We start from the raw sequence: 17,654 nt of genomic DNA, 5'->3' as shown, positions 1-17,654 counted from the left end.
TAAACTGTCTGGATTGCAGCTATTTAATTATTCATTACTTTCGTCAGCTGATTTGATTCAATGGCACTTAGATGACTTTTTATGGCCAGAAACGACATTGTAGTATTCAAATAAAGTGTCATCACAAACTCTTAACTCGTCCAACATTACTTTGCTACAAGACCTTCCCAAAAAAAATAGTACGTTCCTAATTAGTAGCGACACGTTACTCAATAGCATCTTCTCATCCAACATTATTTTGCTACTAGTCTTTCCCAATAAACAGTACGTTCCTAATTAGTAGCGAAACGTTACTCAATAGCATCTTCTCATCCAACATTACTTTGCTACAAGACCTTTCCAATAAACGGTACGTTCCTAATTAGTAGCGACACTTTACTCAATATCAGCATCTTCTCATCCAGCATTATGTTGCTACTAGTCTTTCCCAATAAACAGTACGTTCCTAATTAGTAGCGAAACGTTGCTCAATAGCATCTTCTCATCCAACATTACTTTGCTACAAGACCTTTCCAATAAACAGTACGTTCCTAATTAGTAGCGATACGTTACTCAATAGCATCTTCTCATCCAACATTACTTTGCTACAAGACCTTCCCAATAAACAGTACGTTCCTAATTACTAGCGACACGTTACTCAATAGCATCTTCTCATCCAACATTATTTTGCTACTAGTCTTTCCCAATAAACAGTACGTTCCTAATTAGTAGCGACACGTTACTCAATAGCATCTTCTCATCCAACATTACTTTGCTACAAGACCTTCCCAATAAACAGTACGTTCCTAATTAGTAGCGACACGTTACTCAATAGCATATTCTCATCCAACATTACTTTGCTACAAGACCTTTCCAATAAACAGTACGTTCCTAATCAGTAACGACACGTCCAATCTTCTCGTCCAACATTCCTTCTCTATACGTTCTTCCCAACAAACAGTGTGCTCCAAGTCTACAGATACGTTTCATACAATTGTATCTTCCCGAGTCCAATTCTTGAGATTCTACATAGAACTGTTTTTCTCAATCTACACAACCTCGAATATTTTATTAACACTGTAATAAAAAACGCCATCACCGAAAAACATTCTATCCTAAAAATCACAACAAACATCTTTTTGAAGATAAATAATATTATTGGCCATCATTGCATTATTATTCGGATCCTATCACACTAAAATTTGTATAAGAAAATTCCTTTTCAAGTTGGTATCAAGCCCATTAATAATAATATTAAATTTGTCAAATAGAAATTACCTAAAACTAGGATAATGAATCGTACACTTTTTCAATACTTTCGATAACCTAATGAATAAATTAATAATAAAGAATAGGCTTATTTAAAGTCAATTTAATAATTAGTATTCCTATTTCTGTTTAACCTAAGTTGGTTTTAGTGGTGAGATATTTAATACCTGAAATAGGATATTTAGAAACAGACAGGCTGACTTCAATCCTCAGATAGCACAACTGTAACAGTCACAGTTTCAGCTACGGTAAAAAGGAAACAAAGCCCACAACTCCCTCACTGGCTGTAAGTTAAATATTCAGGTAGTGACAGAAACACAATCCGGGAATAAATAAAGAGAGGTAGCCGGGATCTTAGAATTGGGAGTGGGGATGAGATGGAGTGGGGAAAGGATTGGCTCATGTTTATTTCACACAATATACAGTAACAGCCACAGAATGTGAGGCAGTTTTAACATTACGTCTAGAGTTGACCACTTTATAAGTTGTAAAATTGATTTGGCGTTGAAGGAAAAGTTATTTTTAGGTACTAATTCAAATTTCAGAGTTTACGTGAAATTTTTTTCTTAAAATTTAAACTAATGAACGCTTTCTCAACAGGACTACTTTGAATCATAACGTTCTCACGCTAATCACTGGAGACTTCCACGGACCGGTCACAACCTATCTTGTTCAGTAAGTTAGGGGGCGTAACACTCATCAAAATTGATATCGTATTTGTTAGCGACTGTGGTTAGACGAATACTTGATTCGTGTTCACTAGAAAGATGTTTAGCTTTGTGATAGTGATAATGTGGCAGACGGAGCGACTGAGGCGATAGGGGTCTTAGGGAAGATATGTTTCAGAAAATACTTGTTTGACAAACTTATGAATTATATACTTACGTAAGATGCTAAAATAGTTGTTCTAAAGAAAACAAAACCACGACAAGCCCACCCTCCCCGAGGTGTCGATGTCGGGCACGCCTTATAACTGCCACCCCTTGAACGTCGAGGGGTTACAACCGCCCTTAAACCAACATCATCACGCTCCTCGCTCGCCACTTATGGCTTCCTGATACCCCCTTCCTGCTCCTTCCCCGCCAAACATTTCCGTAGATGATCTAGACCTCACTCACCCATTACAGAAAATTATCTTTCTTTTTAACATTGGCCAAAATCAAGTTCCTCTTATTTACCTTGCTAGCTAACGACAACTCGTAATGATCACTATGAATTCTATTACCAATTTTCAATTAATAGAATGTCAAATTGCTCCCAAGCATGTCATATTTTTAACTATTCGTCAAACCATGGGCGTCTTGCAATAAGCCCCGCGATGGACTAGCTTTATGGTGATCTGCAAATCCTTGTCTGCGGTTGTTATGGTGACCGTGCCATCTCAAATTCGGTTTTACAAAGATCTAATATTATTGCTTTAATCCTACTTTTTACAAGTCTCTAAATGCTCTGACTTGAATAAAAATTAATTTGTTAATCTGGGTAAAACATTTAACTACCTGTCCGCGGGCTAAAGTACTACCCAGGTATATCGGGTGCATTCAAGCATTCTGGTGATCTTTGATATAAGAATGGCTAAGATGCTGATGGACAATTAGTTTTTTAAGAGCTTAAGAACATTAGATCCGACATAGTCACGAATATGAAGACCTAGGTTAGTGATCTGATGTAGATTGACTTATTTCGCTCAGACATCCCAGCTAATTCGTCATGACACCAGATTCATCAACTACCTTACAGAGGTAAATTCCTCCTGTGACTGTAATGGTGAATAATTAGCGACCATTAAATGGCCAGCCGCTGCATCATTTCGTAATGTTTTTAGCTTCATCAGTCGTTGTTTGTCATTTCTCTAGCATATATCCGTTGTAAATAAGACAACTTTACTTTACTTTACTTTTTACTTAAAAAGCATCTATTGTAGCCCTTTTATTTTCTTACTCTTTGTTTCTTCCTTCACGGAACTTCCTTGTTATTCATTTCACCGGACACGATTAATTTAGTAGCTACAGGTCAGACGCTGCTCTACTAGTCACATCTTAGACATAAGCATTATGTCAGTTATATATATATATATATATATAAGGCATTGACTCACTTATCTTGGAGGCGGATAATCAACTTGCTCCAGCGTTGTTTCAACAAAGATACGATGATAATGTTACATTAGGAAAGTTTATATGGCTTGATTGCTCTGGACTGCCTCTTTACGACCGTGGTTACAACAGACAAAGGAAGTCCCCACGTTCTTTAGGCGCTTTCGAGACAAGACGTCTCATCTCGTATGTTTAACCTTTCCATCATGCAATTTGATGATTGCTACGTTGCAGAGTTTGTCATCACTCATCATCATACCCGCTATAGCGGGGACAGTGATTTCCCATTATGAGTGGGTTGGGAGGTAAACTGCTTAGGTTCGCAAAATCTTTACTCTTAACAGTACAAAAAGGGTATTTAAAATACCTAAATGAAAAGAAATGGACGAGAGCAGGTTTTGAATGCATAAAGATAAGAATATCACAGCCCCGACAACATTGGGAGAATCTGTTTTCGTTAGAAACCCGAAACGGAGTTTTTTTGTTTAATTTGTTAAAATCAACTGCCATTAGGAATATTGAAGGCAAGAGGAAGGCGGCATTTAAATGCCCGGAGCCGTGCTGTTTGTCATGTATCTCTGACCGCATCTAACACGCTGGATAGTTGCCACCGAACTCATGGTGGTCGCACCAAACCTCATGATGCTGTAACTCACACGGAAGCTCCAACTCTGTAATCTGATGTTGGTTAGACTGAGGCACACGAGTATTTGTTCCACAATGAAGAAGGGTGGGTGCGGTGACTATAACAGACATTGGTATCGTTAACTTGCTATTTTGTTTCTTGTGCCAGCGTTATTTATATACGTTAGTATTTTAAAATTATTATTACTCTGCATATTAGTCTATTTTTAAACCCCGTATTTAATAACATAATGCTATTTTTTATGTTTTGTAGTTTTAAACCCCCACGAAGAGTTTTTAATTCAATTCATTGAGTATTTGTGTCAGAAACACGGAACTTCGTTGATGGTGGTTCGAAAGTCACCTTTAAGCCGTTGGTCCCCAGGTAAAGTGTTAAAGAAGCCTTCTTAGGCCCTAACTTTACCTGGTAAAATAAGGTATCTTTACCTTATCTTCCTGTGTTTGCCGTATTAGGAGGCTGTCAAAATCTATACCCCATGCAAACATTCGAACACCTTGAGGAAAAGGCTAGATAGTTTCCTGAGTGTCACGATAAAGAGAAACCATTTATTCCTCAGCCCCACACAATCAACACAATCTAGTCAAAACCTGTCAAACTTTTTCATTACAGCTATTTAACGCAAAATAATTTCATATAGTATACTACATTAATAATGACAAATGAGAATGTTTTACGGCGTTATCGGTGATTATTATCAAATGACTTATTGCTACAAGGTATGAGTACGCCACACCACGTGTAACGTAACAAGCTTGGCTGAGGTTGCTTGAAATCTGTCATGTCATGTTCAAGGCTCATTTCATTGTCGAGATATCCTGCGGACAGATAATCAGACATCATACAGGACAGATATTTTTACCTACCTTTGACAAACAAATTGTGTCATCCTACTAAGTGATAGTCTCCAATGATGATTAGCTAAATTCCATATTTGGACATGGACCATCATAGAACTCATTCTGTTCTACGTGGAAATGAAGTTTTAAATTTCAAGTCTAAAAATGAAGTATTTCTCTAAATATCTTGCTAAATGAAACATTCAAAGTTCATTGCAGTTTTTTAATAAACTGCAGTTTCGGTGAGATAGGGAGTGCCCTGAAATCAAATATTGTCACCGACTTTTAACATGTAGCCTAACTATCACAACATATACGACACGTTTTATAGTGATTTGGTGAGTAGTCTTTTATTATTTAAATTCCTTTATGAAAACCATTTTAATTAACAAAATATTAATTTATTATTTAGCAAGTTATGGTAAGAAAGATTGCATAAGTAAACTTTAAATTTTGTATGAAACACCATTTCTACAAGATTGAGTTTTATGATGCGTGATTTTGTTGTAGCAACTTCTTTTTTGTATAACTGTCTGTCTGTCTATCTGTCCGCAGGAATCATTATATAATCTACTGTACCTGTAGTAATCAGAAAGAATACAATATAATAATTAGGTTATTTCTATGACTAAAAGCTAAAAGCCGAAAAGCTCACCATGAACACAATTGAGCATGACTAAGAAACCTATCCACTCTCTCGCAACGTTGGCTGGGTGAAATATTTAAGGTATTCCAGTTCCTCATCGAGAGTGAGTTGCGTATTCAGGCAAAGTTGCCACACGTTTTGTCAAACCACAAAATTTCCCTCGGGATCGCTCCCTCCCCATACATGAAATTTCAACCCTCATACTGTTTCATATTGAACAGTTGTTGTTTAATATTCCATTGGTGATATGTTTTAGAATTCCCTTTGAATTATTATAATTCAGAACGCGTTTCATAATTGATCAGTCCACCGCAAATACGTTTTAAAGTAGTGGAGATATTTTATTCATTTCACAAACATGCTGTACCTAATACAAAACTTACATCAGCTTTTAATACTTCCATTATTATATAATTTCATTTGAATCGTGTTGGACTTATAAGACGCGTTACTGATATAAACACATTATGACGTTTGTAAGTGGTTTTTTAACTTTTTATTTCTATAGTCTATCTCTTGATACAAGTTGAATAGTTTTATTTAAAAAAATATTTCTTAGTGTATTTGTAGTTATGTAAACTTAACGGCATGTAATAAGTTTAATATTAACTACTTCCTGTTGATCATTTTAACCTTTAGTTTTACGTGGGTAATAAACTACTTAATTATTGTCCACTTCTGACTGGTAATCTTTTAGCAACTAAACAATCCTATCACAAACTTGCATCCCTCAGAGTTCTATATTCTTGTAGCACCTCTAGCCTGGGCTGAATGGTAAAAAAGTATTTATAAGCATATAAAACATATCAGACTTCTACAGAAATTACACTCTGTTTAAAAGTGTTCCATTTTAAATCAATTTGCTTCTCTTTAAAATCAATATCCTGCGCGTGTGTAAAAGTAAAGAGCTCTTGAAAGTAAACACCTCGTTTTTACAACCTGGCGTAAATAATTTTACGGGCTTTTGTAGAAAGTTGAGTGCACACTAAACAACAAAGTAATAACTGCAAAATTATAGCTTCTACTTGTAAATTCAGTACACATTTTTAGTAAAAATATGTTATAGTAAATCTTATAAGGGAAGCAAATTCCGTAAATACTTTGTTTAAACTTTTAAAACACACATTTAAGCTGTTTACCGTGGAAAACAAAAACAATACTTATATGTGTTCAATTTAAATACTACCCTTCCTTTAACTTGTGAAGCACTTTCAAGTAACTCCGGATACATAGGCCTACATACATATGGTACTTTATGTGACCGTAGCACCTTTTATATATCGACCTTGAACTGTATCGACTACCTCTCTTATTCTATTTGTTCAGATCCTCGCACAGGCCAGTGGCCCATGAGGCAGAGTAAGGCTTAAAAATGAATAAACGCAGCAGTTTAATTATTACCTTCACTATTATAGCGTATTCTAAACAAAAACTATATAAAAGATACTGAAATAACCGATAATAAACTGTTAAAAAGTATACTTCTCTAAGTGTCAAAGCATTGTATTTTTATTGTACTTGATTCAAATGAAAATATAAAAAAATCATAAATATATTATTAACAATACTGATACATTGACAGAAAACATTTCACAAATCTCTGATGTTTAAAAAAGTCAAAGCATGTCAACGAGGTATATGCAAAGCGTTTTCTAGCCCCATAAAAAAATCACATAAATATTAGTATGGTGTAAAAATTGCAATATACATATTTAGATAATGTTTCTATGCAGATATATTAATCGGTATTAGTTTATTTACTATGTAAAAAGTTAGTACATTTTCCTTTAAGGTTCGTTCAATTAATTCAAATTTAAATAAAGAGATTCTTACCTCTATTAAGCCAAAATGTTTGTCTATCAACCACGTTCCAAGAGAAGACTAAGAATGTTAAATGTTATTTCGAAATTTAAATATAAGATAACATTAAAGTGTTTCCCTTGTTAAATCCTCATGCCCCTTCCTTTTTTAATTCATATTTATTTATGGAATAATCCTTAAGTAGGTTATTGATGGTTTTGACCTAAAATCCCGGCAAATGTAAGTACAAAAAAAGCAACATTGTATTGGCTGCGCCAAGCTTAAACTTTAATGCAGCACAAATAGTATGGGAATGTACCTAGACATGATGTTGAATAACAAATGACCACAGCAAGTCTGAGTATATCTCGAGGTCTGATCTGAAGTAACGAGTAAGGACAACTAGTTTGAGAATGTCCCGGGTGGTGATTAAAATATGTTTCGAGGCCTAATGTTGAGGAACAAATAAGCACAGATAGTCTAAGAATGTACATAGGTCTGATGTTAAGCGACGAGTTCGAGGCTTGGTGTAGAGCTACGATTAAGGAAAGCGACTCAAAATATGTTTCAAGGCTTGTTGTGAGGAACAAGTATTATAGCGAGTATGGGTAGACCCCGAGGCCTGATGTTGAGGAACAAGTAAGCACAGCTAGTCTGAGTATGTCCTGAGGTCTGATGTTGAGCGACTAGTTAGAACAGTGAGTCAAAATATGTCTCGAGGCTTGATGTTGAGGTAAAAGTAAGCACAGCTAGTCAGAGTATGTCCTGAGGTCTGATGTTGAGCGACTAGTTAGAACAGTGAGTCAAAATATGTCTCGAGGTTTGATGTTGAGGTAAAAGTAAGCACAGCTAGTCAGAGTATGTCCTGAGGTCTGATGTTGAGCGACGACTAGTTAGAACAGTGAGTCAAAATATATCTCGAGTATTTGATGTTGAGGTAAAAGTTAAGCACAGCTAGTCAGAGTATGTCCTGAGGTCTGATGTGAGCGACTAGTTAGAACAGTGAGTCAAAATATATCTCGAGGTTTGATGTTGAGGTAAAAGTAAGCACAGCTAGTCTGAGTATGTCCTGAGGTCTGATGTCGAGCGACTAGTTAGAACAGTGAGTCAAAATATGTCTCGAGGCTTGATGTTGAGGTAAAAGTAAGCACAGCTAGTCAGAGTATGTCCTGAGGTCTGATGTTGAGCGACTAGTTAGAACAGTGAGTCAAAATATGTCTCTAGGCTTGATGTTGAGGTAAAAGTAAGCACAGCTAGTCAGAGTATATGTCCTGAGGTCTGATGTTGAGCGACTAGTTAGAACAGTGAGTCAAAATATATCTCGAGTATTGATGTTGAGGTAAAAGTAAGCACAGCTAGTCAGAGTATGTCCTGAGGTCTGATGTTGAGCGACTAGTTAGAACAGTGAGTCAAAATATGTCTCGAGGCTTGATGTTGAGGTAAAAGTAAGCACAGCTAGTCAGAGTATGTCCTGAGGTCTGATGTTGAGCGACTAGTTAGAACAGTGAGTCAAAATATGTCTCGAGGCTTGATGTTGAGGTAAAAGTAAGCACAGCTAGTCAGAGTATGTCCTGAGGTCTGATGTTGAGCGACTAGTTAGAACAGTGAGTCAAAATATGTCTCGAGGCTTGATGTTGAGGTAAAAGTAAGCACAGCTAGTCAGAGTATGTCCTGAGGTCTGATGTTGAGCGACTAGTTAGAACAGTGAGTCATGTTAAGCGACGAGGCTTCGAGGCTGTTGTAGAGTAGTTAAGGAAAGCTAGTCAGAGTATATGTCCTGAGGTCTGATGTTGAGCGACTAGTTAGAACAGTGAGTCAAAATATATCTCGAGTATTGATATTGAGGTAACAAGTTAGCACAGCTAGTCTGAGTATGTCCTGAGGTCTGATGTCGAGCGACTAGTTAGAACAGTGAGTCAAAATATATCTCGAGTATTGAATTTTGAGGTAAAAGTTAGCACAGCTAGTCAGAGTATGTCCTGAGGTCTGATGTTGAGCGACTAGTTAGAACAGTGAGTCAAAATATATCTCGAGTATTGATATTGAGGTAAAAGTTAGCACAGCTAGTCAGAGTATGTCCTGAGGTCTGATGTTGAGCGACTAGTTAGAACAGTGAGTCAAAATATATCTCGAGTATTGATATTGAGGTAAAAGTTAGCATAGCTAGTCAGAGTATGTCCTGAGGTCTGATGTTGAGCGACTAGTTAGAACAGTGAGTCAAAATATGTCTCGAGGCTTGATGTTGAGGTAAAAGTAAGCACAGCTAGTCAGAGTATGTCCTGAGGTCTGATGTTGAGCGACTAGTTAGAACAGTGAGTCAAAATATGTCTCTAGGCTTGATGTTGAGGTAAAAGTTAGCATAGCTAGTCTGAGTATGTCCTGAGGTCTGATGTTGAGCGACTAGTTAGAACAGTGAGTCAAAATATGTCTCGAGGCTTGGTGTTGAGGTAAAAGTAAGCACAGCTAGTCAGAGTATGTCCTGAGGTCTGATGTTGAGCGACTAGTATTATAACATTGAGCACAGCTAGTATACGTATGTCTTAAGGTTAAATGTCGAGGAGGGAATGAGCAAAGCGATTCTGAGTAGGTTCACAAAACAAAAAGCATTTAATTTGCTGTGCCATGGTTAATGTGGATACGCTTTGTAGATCGAGGTTGAATGTTGAGCATCGTGTGAGGACAGCGTCTCTTAGTAGTTGTACAAAGTAGGATCTTTTATTTGGCTGAAATGTACATACGTTTTGGAACCGAGGTCAGAGGTCAAGAGGGATTGACCACAGCAACTTTGAGTAGGCTCTCAAAAAGAAATCAAGAATTGTCTACTACAAACTTAAAGTTACAGGTTATACGTTTTGGGGGTTGTGTTTGTAATTATTGGTGCTTGACAGATGAAAAATATCCATCAAGGGCGTTTCCTACTTTCACAATCATGACCAGCGTAGTCATATTAATCAATCTTCACTTATTTATAAATCATTATTTTTTCTAGTAATTGGGATATTCGGTGTAAATTTTAATTACATGGACCCCATGTTAATTATGTATTCAGTAATTTTCTTTTTTTACTATGTCAAGTAATGGGATGTTCTGAGGATTATTTGTACGCGTGGCTTCTTGGGCTATCAAGCCTAGAGACGTTTCTCATGTTTGTAAAATTACTCGATGAACAGTATCTTTCTATTCACGAAATGTACAAAAGTCCTATGACATTCCGTATACATAATAAGGATATATAGCAAATGCCTAGAATACACTCGGATGGTCTAACAACAGTTTTTGAGTAATAAATTGCAAAAATATTAACCTTTTAAAATACAGTACCACATGTAACTTAAATACACTAAAAGAACATTTTTAATTAATCAACGTAAAATATGTAGCCTAAATTATTTAAATAAGAACATTTGAAAAAAAATTTTTTCATAAAATGTATATTGCTTGTAAACGCGCGCACACCCACCACAGCACATTAATTGTACAAAACCATGTTATATACCTGGATCCGTTAATACAGGGTATCCAGTCATAATCTTAATTAAACAAGTTGTAAGTTAAACCCAAAGCGTAAATATGAAGGAATGTAAACAGTTTTAAATTAATTAATACTAAATATATAAATTAACAAAATCACACACAAAAATAAATAATTTAAAATATTTTTAAATGTAAACTCTTAATCTTATGATATGTATGGATTTGGTGAATATTTTATAAATATATAAATATATATATATTTATTTATTTATTTATATTGTTTTCTGTAATGCAAACCTTTAATTTCTTTCCTTGTTTTGTTCACTAAGGTTAACCTATTGAAGTCAGAGATAAAACGTATATAGTATAAACCTTAGTGAACAAAACAATGAAAGAAATTAAAGCTTTGCATTAATGAAAGCAATGTATTTAAGTATTTACTAAAGTTAATAATTTGACAGACAGAACCTTTATAGAAGTTTCACATGCTTTTAATATCAAATGTTCGTTGTATTTGTTTAATACTTCGGTCACGCAGACAATGATAATATAAATAATCCCAAACTAACGGTTATTAAAAAATAATGTCTTACTTTAAAATTAATAGTATTACATAAATATTACATGTAAATAATTAAATACAATAAACTAAGTGATTGCGACCACCGCACTAATTATACAGCAAACAGTACGATGGCTCGACTTCAAAGATCTGGAAACAGTGTTACTAAAATTGTTGGCTTTTTCCAAGGCAGTGTAGAGGTGCTCAAGACAAAAATCGCGAGACATTCATGTTGAGAAAAAATTATTTTATGACTTCAATTAATTTTTATATTTATAATCTATCCTGTTATTTTGTTATCGTACTCTGCTCTATCTATCATTTTTTATTCGTATTCATTGTTTTTATTGCTTGTTCTATGTATTATCATTTAATTCGTATCAATTATTCGCTGTTAAAATTTCATCTGAATTATTAATTAATGGTTAGATTCTTTTGCCTGTTAAACCCCATCATAATCTATTTTATATATTTATTTAATTTATTCAAACTGCAATAATGGATATTTCCGTTGGAATATAAAATAAAATAAAAAATTAGAGATATTTTCTGTTACTGATCTTATTAAAACGTGGACAAATGACACAGCCTGTCTCCTATAGCCAATCTAATGTTAAACATTCCAAAATATAAAATAAACGTAATGTAGAGTATTTCATGTCTGGTAACGAAACTCTGTAAATAGTATACCTTAAAAGGATTCAAACATAATTTTGATATCATACAAATAAACATTTTCATATGCGGAGCTTCTTTCGTATCAGTTTTAACCGTTTTACAATCCTCCGACAAACATTATTTACCGTTCGGAAATTTTTATTTTTTTTGGTCGTAACGGTACTGGTGTTCTAAACGTACTGGTCACATAGTTAATAAAATTGCAATGGACAAAATAATGTTTTTTTTTTTTTTTATAAAACTGCTATCATAAGCTGCCACTTTCGCTTAATCGGTTATGGTCTACATTTGATCACTGTTACCAACAAACCAACAAATCGATCTTTGTTGTATTTCTGGAGGTAAAGAGTTAAACATCGCAGATTATAGTAAAAAGGTTATATTTAAGTATATGCTGATGTGCATACTTTTATTGTGGTAGTATAGTGGTGTCATGAAAATGTCTAAGTTAAAATACTATCTCGAAACGTGATGAGGAATATCAATTCTCTTTGGTTTGTATTCCAGTAGCACTTGACCGTGTTACTTACATACCGATTGAGTAACACCGATTGTTACTCGTTATACCGATAAATGAACAAATTGTTACACTCGTGTTACTAACAGTGCTATAATTGTTGCGGAGAAACACGGTGAGCCAAGTGATCTTGTGTATATTGTTATGGATCAAATTCTAAAATCAGTAAAACCTATTTCAAAACGGTGATTTTTTACAAAATTTAGCACAAAAATACAAATGGAGTGTGAAAATCATGTGTGTTCACTTGACAGCAAGAGAAAATTTGTTTACACGCTGTTTTAAACAGTGTTTAAAACAGTTCCAGTAAACCATGTCAATAATTGATAACACAATCTGTCGCAGGGACGAAATAACCTCAACGAATCAATACACGGCCAAGAGTAAACATCGGGTAAAACCACGCCTTACGACGTCATCGACCTAGATTTCCCTCAGTAGAGAGGAAAACTGAGGGAAATCAAAGGAAAAGTGACCAGCAAAGAAAATTAAAACGTTCGCAACCCTTCATCACAATGCTGACGAGGTGCTGCACCCATTCAAAATGGAGGTCGGGTCTGTTCAGTACGACATAGGTTAAACTCGGAAACCTCGTGCTGATACTAGACCTCAGGCTACTGTTTTTCCCTTCCGGTTAAAATGTAAAACTCTTACCTCAGAGATGTATATCCTACTTCCGGGTCCAGGATGATCAGGCACTGCACTTCCTTCAAAACAAACACTGCATTTGAAATATTTTGTTGGTGAACTGAAAACAACACACTCACAAGCAGGAGACACACACTCGTATACAAAACTCTAGTGTACAGTGAAATTAAGAGACTGTGGCGTGAATTAGAAAACACTGTACCGTTGTTTACCTCAAACGATATTAATATTGCACACAGAAGTACGATTGACGGAGACCGCGTCGGTTATTTCCTCATTTCCACTGAAAGCCTCCGCCTCGTCAGAAAGCGCCTGCCAGAAACAAAAACAAACACAGAATCACGAGTACAGCACTGCGGTGGCATCCATATGCCCGCGACTTCGGTGACGGGAGAAACGCACTGTACAGAACCGACCTGTACCGACCACTCACAGAACACCACGACCGGAAACGGAAGTCAAATCGGAAGTATTCAAAGATTTTCACTGATAAAAAAACATCCGTACCCGATTTTGGACCGTCGTCTGCGACTCCGTTTGTCGTCTGCTGCGCGCGTGCGCCGTGAGGTTGGGTTTGGGTCCAGGGCTGTAGCCTCGCACCCAAACCCCTCCCCCCTGCTACCCTCCCACCGCCGACGCCCGGTTAAAATCAATAATGACATCTACCCGTATGTACTAGACGAGACCTCTCAGGCTATGACTGCTGAGTTTTCATTTAATTTAATTGTGCAATCTGTCCCTTTATCCGGCCCCCAAGGAAAGCCTTTCTTTGCTTTTCATTCCGCTCGTTCTTATTAATCGATTCACGACATTATTCAAGGCAATTGTCGATTGAACAAATTATATAACCATCCTATTGTAAGTTCTTCTCTTCGCATTAAATTGGACGTCTAACAGCAATGAGGGAATATCTTATCAGATTAGGCAGAGCAAGCGAGGGTGGCCTAAAGTCCATAAGGCTTACAAATAAACTTGCTGCCATGTAAAGACGGCTTATACTAAAAAGAGTAATCAAATAAGTATTAGTAAATGGTTCAGAAAGAACTAAGAATTACGACAACGTTGGTTTGAACATTTAAATTTAATCCCATTGATTTAATTATTTGAAAATATTTTTACATTAAAACTGCTTATGATTTTTCATCCTATGTCAATTCTCACATACGAAAGTAACGTTACATAATATTCCAATTGGACCACACGGGATTTCAAAATGTCTTAACTATTTAAGATAAGTCCAATTAATATGAAGGTTCGTTTTGTCGCCATGGCGCCGCGCCGTCTAACGTGGTAACGCAATACAGATACTCTACGATGTAGCAGGATTTGCAGACCAAACTTGGTGAAGGCGCAAGGGAAAAATTGAATTTCGAAAAAAAATTGTTCAACAGTTCAGAAGTGCTATTGTGATTGGAGAGAATTGCCAAAATTAGAAGCAATTATACCACATTAGCTCTTCATCTTTATTGGACAACGAGCAGCTATTCTGAATCTAATGCAACTCACATGTCCCTAAAATAGCTGCCATTCTTTTGTAATTATGACCAATAACACATGGATCGAATTTTTTTTACAAACTTTAAAATTCAATTTTAATTTCCTCAAAAACTATTATAGGTATAAAGACGTTCATTGTCCTGAAAAATTACAATTTTTGTATCTTTTAAGACTGGCGATACAAAAATATCAATGCTGCAGTTTTTATAAAGACAAAAACTACAGGGTGAGGCTAACCACCCTTCCTCTATGTATAGTAGCTGAAGCGAGAAACCTGTCTTCAATTTAACGAAAACCTTCATATGTCGACCCCAAAGAACTCAGGAAAATAATTTCTAACGCCCAAAAATGCCCTAAAATGGCAATTGTTGAGGTTAAGGGTCACATTTGAAAGATGTTCAAATGTTTCAAATGTGAAGGTAAGTCGAGGCATAGGTAATTTTAAAGTTTCTCTATTCACTAATAATTTCGAAAAATAAAGTTGTATTTTATTTCGATTCTGGTATACTGGGTGGTCCAAAATTTCAATTTTGTACTGTTTCAAAATTTTTTACTGTTACCGTACTTCGTTAAAATTTGTTTTATCCAAATTTTTATCCAAGGTTATATTAGAAGTAGTATTTCTACTCTTCACGAATATGGGGTACCACTTTGGGATATTTTGGGTATTACAAATTATTTCTGGGATCTTTGGAGTCAATTTTAGGGGTAGGTTACTCGATTCAGCCACTACACATCGCGGTCTGCTTCACACTATATAAATCCTGCACCTCTCATCGGATCCTACCTAATCCAACAATAATCAGCTTTCACTGTACATATCACAAAGAAACTGTAGAGAAAACTGTAGCTCGCCTAATATTTGCTATTTTTTACTCGAGCAGCTATATGTTACATTTAATCGTGTAAAATTCAATCAAACTTAAAAAGTTCTACAGGGTTCTGAAAAACGTTGCTGTGAAAGAAATCTTGTATAGTACTTTCTATCGTGCATGTTATCCTGTACATAATTATCACCGGATTGATGACACATTTAGTGATAATCCTCTTAAAGAAAATGGGCTAATTTTGAGTTTGATAAAGTTATCGGCTTATCGAAATTATCTATGTAAATAAATATATTTAGCACAGAAAAATAATTTCAAATGTCTGGCTTTATTATATATGTAGGATAACCAAACCCAAACTACCAATACGGTACATAAGAATATAATTTTTAATCAGATGTCCTACACATTACTAGAATCTTCCCTCTACCATTCTAGCGCTATGTACGCACGGTTCCCGGTTCTTGTTTGTAAACAAAAATAAACCTGTTTCTAAATATAGTATTGGTTACAGATTGCTTCATACGTGTAAACAATTTAAAATATATCATATATTACAAAATTGTCTCCTCTGAAACGTTTCTTCCCAAAATACACAAATTCCGACGCTTCCTTGCGTATAATTCCTAAATTTTCAAAATTAACGTCCACTTCATTGGTCATTACCGCCCTAGAGTCATTACTTTGCATGGAATTAGCTCCTTAAACATTACGTACTAAACTAGTAAAGATTTTAAAGCATCTTTCTAAGCAATTGGCATTTTGAATTATCGCATCAATCAATGTTGCGGGAAAACTATCCAAACCCACACGCAAACTATTATTATATTATTACATTATTATTATATTGAATCTAAACCGTGACCTCTCGTTAGAACCTTACCCTTAGGCTACGGTGAAGGTTGGGGCAACATTAAGGGAGAAACTTTCAAAACAAATAACAAGTTAGAACCTATACTTTATTCAGAAACAATTTAAAACAAGAACCGGGGACCGAGCGTACATGGCGCTAGAGAGGTTGAGGGAGAGGGTAGAGGAGGAGGTAGAGGGTAAGAGAGAGATTCTAGTAATCTCGTATTGAAGTGTGCTGGAAATTTTATTAAAAGCTGTATTTTTATGTATCGTATTGATAGTATTGGTTTGGTTAACTTACATGTATATAGCCAGGGATTTGACATGATATTTCAAGTAATAAATATGAAGAAAAATAACAAAAGTTTACTATGCTAAATATATTTATTTTCATTGAAGTTCATCAACCTATACGTCAACTATGTCAAATTCAAAATGATCTTATTTTCTTCAAGAGGATTATCACTAAATACGACATCTGTCCTATGCAATAATTGACCTGCCTTGTTGTCCAAGCATACAATATCTCTTGTATGGTGAGGATTTTCAGTATTGTGTAACACTTTTGAGTTTAATTGACGTTTTACTTGATTAAATGCAGCATATAAAACTGCCCGAGTGAAAAACAGAAAATGTCGCCATCTCCAACTTTGTCACTGTGACATGGATAATATGATGTAGTTATTGTTAATGTAACTGCAATATTGGACACGCCTAAAAGAGCTTACAGACAGTAACACGCATAAAGGAGAGGTCTGTTTCTGCCAATCAGTAACTTACACCTGACATACTGTCCACTAACCTTAACGGCAAGCTTAACGCAATAGCATATTCTTATTAAACATTACTTAATTGAGAATAGTGGTTAGGGAAAAAATTAAATTAAATTACCGTTCCAGCACTGAAAATTATCCAAGTTAATTTCTTTTTTCACGACAGAAAGCTAAATGCACTTCATCACAAAATTTCACAGCACAAACACTCTCAACACGACGCGATAAGGAATTAACGGCGACACAGGCGGTAATCTGACATCACGTTGTCAACGTCTGTCCTAACCATGCGCAACGAACTCAGAGGCACTCAGACGCTGAGTTCTGCGCCGCGCCTACTGACGCGACAGGGAAGAGACAGCTTTGGAGTCCACACCAGTCGTGAAAGGGAAGGGGGACTCTAGTCCGAGAATAGACTAAGCGGAAACAGTCTACTGCCATAGAATGTGCCCATTGATTGTGTGTGCAACGATTGCATTGTAAAACTGCGCCAGTGGAAAACAATTTGAATTAAAATTTTTTTTAATAGGGGAAGCTTGACATTTTGCATTACG

General features: G+C 35.7%; 1 protein-coding gene across 3 annotated transcripts in view; it reads right to left on the bottom strand.

Annotated features, from left to right (window-relative positions):
* The window catches only part of LOC124353925 (inactive rhomboid protein 1), a 291,736-nt gene extending 274,306 nt beyond the window's left edge, over positions 1-17,430 (bottom strand). The window contains exons 1-2 of one of the 3 annotated variants that reach the window (XM_046803984.1): positions 17,219-17,430; positions 13,158-13,210 (exon numbers count right to left, since the gene is read on the bottom strand). The gene's annotated coding sequence lies outside the window, so the exon portion shown is untranslated. Of the gene's footprint in view, positions 1-13,157; positions 13,707-17,218 lie in introns of those variants that run through there. The other 2 variants (XM_046803985.1, XM_046803986.1) reach the window with 2 other exon arrangements.
* Positions 17,431-17,654: the final 224 nt, after the last annotated feature.

Source organism: Homalodisca vitripennis, chromosome 2 (assembly GCF_021130785.1).
Source record: "Homalodisca vitripennis isolate AUS2020 chromosome 2, UT_GWSS_2.1, whole genome shotgun sequence".
In the NCBI taxonomy this organism is placed as follows: Eukaryota; Metazoa; Arthropoda; class Insecta; order Hemiptera; family Cicadellidae; genus Homalodisca; species Homalodisca vitripennis.
This window is presented reverse-complemented; position numbering and strand designations above follow the sequence as displayed.